Raw genomic sequence first — 4,740 nt, forward strand, 5'->3', positions numbered from 1 at the left:
GAATTGAATTTGTCAATGTTAACAGGAAAACATATGTGATTATTCTAAGAAATACTTCGTGTTGGGGCCCCACGTTCGGCAGATGCAGGCACGCAATGCACTGCAACACATACGCTCTGAACTACTGAGCTTTTCTAACCAAATCTCCTTGAATAAACCAAGAAAAGAAACATTCATACATCAAATTGATAATCAGAAAATCAGTAAACAAAATAAGCCCTAAAGATTAGATACCATTATATTGGTCTTCCTCTCCTCACTCTAGAATTTTCTGCGTATCTTTGAGCGGGGGAGGGAGCAGGGAATCCATCAAAATGGTGAGTTACTGACAGGCCATCTCTACTCCCCTCCAGCCAGGAACACAGCATTCTTCTAACTATATCCATTCGTACCAAGGAACACAAGAAAGAGGTTCATATTGGGAGTCTCGACCAGAGATTGGCCGCCTGAGTTTGTGAACTCTCTGGAATTTTTACAGAAGGTTGTGTTTACATGTAATATCCAAAGAGAGGATCAAAATTTTCGTCGGGCTCTCAGAGAGATCCTGACTCAATAAAGGCTTTTTTAAAAGGCTCCCACAAGAGACTGAACGATTGAGCAGAAACTGATTTTGATTCAGCCCACGAGTTGCCACAATCTTCACCATATTTAGAATTTCACTCCATCGGTTTGTTCGACCGGTTTTGGTAAGGCAGAGAACAATTGTAAAATTTGAAATCAGGTCTTAGAAAACGAGGCGAAAGTTACACAAGAGAACCAAATCAGGTTACGCAATCAAATCAGGTTACATAATCACATCGGGTCACACAACCAAATCAGGTTGCTTCAGACCGAGGTTGACCTGGCCCACTTGAGATTCGAGTTCAGATTAATTTTAGTTGAAAGAACCCTCTTAAACCCTTCAGCCTTCCCTGATTTTAACCTACACATGTAGATACAGCATTGTAAGAAGGTTACAATTTAAATTCACATCACCTGTCTACAAATATTCACAAAACTAAATTAAGTCATTAACGTATTATGGTTTCCCAAGACGCTAGTCCTACATACATTTATTTGACTAGCTACTGTTGATTTGTCTCACATGACAAAAGGTGGAACCAGTTCTGTTCTCTAGAATCTGCTCTAGCTAGATTCTGTCTCATCCGCACAAACCAGAAAGCTTGAATCAGACCCATATGGGCAGAGTTTAAAAAACCATGTTCCAGCATGGAAAATGCAGACCCTGATTCTCAGCACATAGCTCCCATAGAGGTGTCTCCCCAGCCCCAACTCCAATGTGTTCCTCTCATTCGCTGCTGAGAGACTGTCTAGGCTTAGAGATGTTCAAGTTCAAACAGAAAGCAGCAGAGGTGAGTGGGAACCCAGGAAGTGCTGGGGCTGCAAAACCCACACTCTAAGCCCTACATTATTCGGCAGAAGGTGTCATTCCATTTTACAGATAAGAAAACAGAGGTGCATGTAAGTGACTTCCTCACTCCATAAGTGTTAACCATAACAAGGAATCAGCCCAGGCAAGACAGTGAGGCCAGGAGCCCATTCTTTTTTTTTTTTTTTTTTCTTTGGTTGACCTCACAGATTGCAAGGACCTTGTCAGCTTCCAATCCTTCATTTTTTAAATTTTTTAATTTAGTTTTTATGCCTACAGCACCTGGTCTTCCTAGGTGGTCTCCTATCCAAGTACTAACCAGGCCCGACCCTGCTTAGCTTCCGAGATCGGACGGGATGGGGCTTGTTCAGGGTGGCATGGCTGTAGACAGGAGTCCATTCTTTAAGCGAATCTTCCTGGCCCTGAAAACTGCCCCTCTGGCTGGTGTATCTCGCACTGGGGTTCCCCGGGGCACGTTCTCTGCCACTTCCAGGTGCAACAGAGATGTCCTCCAAACCAGCCCTTTCATCTCTCTCTCCAAGTAAAATGTGTGTGTCTTCGCAGTGACCTTGGGGACCAAACCTTCAGATTAGCTTCTCAAGGGAAGGAGTGTGGGTCTGTCTTGAACGCTCCTGGGGCACTGGGGCTCCGACTTCAGCGGGGCAACAAGGCAAATCCCCTCCATGTATTAAAGCTATTGGCTCTAATCTCGCTCCTCCCAGCCTCTTGCGGAAGCCAACATTGGGTATTAGCTCTTTATTGTCTCTGCCTCCAACACTGTGGGAGCTGTTAGTGAATGGAGAACTGCCCAGAGAGCAGCGGCCACAGGCAGCGAAGCTGGGGGACCTCCGAAGGGGCCAGGCTCCACCTGGCGCATGGTGAGGTGACACCTCCAGGACCAGGGTGGGTCAGGGGCCAACGCCACAGCTGCATGACACCGCGCAGCTCTGCACTGTCACACGTGGAGCGGCACAGTTGGCAGGCATATGACCAACTTTGCATTTTACCAGAATAGCTTCTCGGCCGGAAATGCAGATGGCAAAAATTAACTGCAACCCATGTAAGCCTAATACAAGAGTTTCTGCACCCCCGCCCCCTAGCACCATGTTCTTCAAGGCCCCCCTGCGAAGGCAGCCGTGTTCCTCTGGGGGCTTTGTATTTCCCGAGAGGATGTGGGCAGTGGCTGGGACTAGAGAGAACTGTCAGAATCACCCTGTACCTTGCACTCCAGGCTTGGACCAGACCAACGTGACTCAAACCCCCCTCCAGCGCCATCTGCTGGCCGCTCTGTGCACATCGTCTCCGTATCTGGCCGCATTGTGGGGCAGTTGGATGCGTCCAGAGCCTAGGGCAGTGATGTCAGCGTAATCACTGGAGAAAGCCTGCAACTGCATTTCTGGTTTCTTCTAACAGGACACGTGTCGGCTGTGTCTCTCCAGTCAGGAGACAGCAACAGCACTACGTATGACTTAATGATGGCACACAGCTAAAAATGAGGTATTCTCACGCAAACAATTCTGATTCTGGTTTATTCACAAGGTCAGGATGGAATGGCACTGTTCATCTGATCGCCAAGATTCTCAGCCTCAGTTGTCATTTGCAAACAAAACTCGAAATTCTATAAGCTGTGCTAACATGTGGAAATTTCCCTCGTTCCTCCTCAGCCTTGTTCATACTTTACAGAAAGTTACATGCTTCAACCCTTTCTAACATAAATGAAGAAAGAGCGAGAGAGAATTAAGAACAAGGGAAAGTAACTATACTGCTTGGTAACCCCATGTTATGGGCTGAATTGTGCCCTCCCCCCGCAAAAAAAAAATTCATCAATTTAAGTCCTAACCCCATTTAGGACTTAAGAATGTGACCTTGCTTAGAAATCAGGCCATTGCTGACATAATTCACTAAGATGAGTAGGGTGGGCCATTAATCCAATATGACTGGTGTTCTAACCAGAGAAATTTGGACAAGGACACACACACACACATGGAGAAGGCCATGTGAAGGCAGAGATTGGGGTGATGTTTCTACAAACCAAAGAACATCAGAGATAGCCAGCGAACTACCAGAAACTGGCTCGCAGTCCTAGAACAGATTCTCCCTCAGAAAGCATCAACCCTGTCTACACCTTGATCTTGGACCTCTGGCCTCCAAAACTGAGACAATTTCTGTTGCTAAACCATCCAGTGTCCACCCTCCCACAGCAGGGTGGAAAGTTCATACGGAGGGTAATATACAAATAATGCTCTGTGGTCTGTGGATGTCAATGGATTTGTTCCACAAAGATTTTAGGGTACCTGCCCTGGGTAGGTCCTGTGCTCCATCCTGGAGCTACAGTGAGAGCTAAGTCATGGTCCCTTGACGTAGGTACTCAGCACTGAGTTCCCTACCTCCCAGGCCAATGCTTGGGAGGGCAGAAGGAGCCACAAAGAGCGTGGATGTGGCCCAAGAGAGATCTGGATGTCACCGGTAGCAGCTGCGTGTAACTGAGGAGAGCCACAGGGGGCCAAGGTGACAGATGCAACGTCATCCAGAGTCTGGCAGTGACAGAAGAGATTCCTGTCGACTTCGTAGGCCCACGACGATGTTCGTGATGCAAAAATATGGAAGGAAAACATTCTCTCATAGCAACAGTCATGACATCTTCTCTCACTGAAAAGACGTTTAGTGAAGAATGTGGCTTGGGGGGCTGTGGTGGAACCCCAAAGATTTTGCTGCAGTAAAACCATAGGGTTATTAAACTGCTCTCAGGTGAGTGCAGAGTCTGTTGACCAATTTTTCATGGGGCTGAGCCAGTTAAGCTGAGCTCTGCACAGGGAAGGGGAGCCCCCTAGTGGCAGGGCAAGAGAGAAGAGACTTTGGGGTGGAGACAGAAATGTTTGTTTAGGGTGAGAGGAAGTCCTTAAAGTGCCCCCCCCCACTCCCATCTCCCATGGGAATTTTCCAGTGACAGCTCCACTGCTCCTCAGTGCTTTAGGAGGGGCTTAGTGGGGGCAATCCAGCGGAAAAGAAAAATGAACAGCTGACAGCTGGGTTCGCCCAGAAATTACTTTATGACACTTTTCCTATTCTCGCTCTAATGGCTGGGCATGTAGACAAAAGAAGAACACAGTCTGACTCCGTGTAAAACCAATTCCCTGGAGTAAAATTCCCCCAAACGGCAAGATGTTTGCTACATTCTTGAACTGGCTCCTCTATGGGCAAGGAGGCTTGTTTCGCTTAAGCATCACAAACACCCGTTTAAATGTGTAGCTTCTGCCCATTTTAATGATGAGGAAAGAAGGCTCAGCACAGCCCAAGTCACTCTCCAAAGACCGCAGTGACGTTTTGTGGAACCTGGATCCTCACCCCAACCACCAGGATGCCTCTCTCTC

The 4,740-nt window shown here is 47.3% G+C and overlaps 1 pseudogene; it reads right to left on the reverse strand.

The window, feature by feature from the left end:
• Window positions 1-1,639: 1,639 nt before the first annotated feature.
• LOC120608926 (uncharacterized) lies at window positions 1,640-1,758 on the reverse strand (annotated as a pseudogene).
• Between the last annotated feature and the right edge of the window lie 2,982 nt (window positions 1,759-4,740).

The sequence above is a fragment of the Pteropus medius genome, unplaced genomic scaffold (genome assembly GCF_902729225.1).
Source record: "Pteropus medius unplaced genomic scaffold, Ma_sr-lr_union100, whole genome shotgun sequence".
Classification (NCBI taxonomy): Eukaryota; Metazoa; Chordata; class Mammalia; order Chiroptera; family Pteropodidae; genus Pteropus; species Pteropus medius.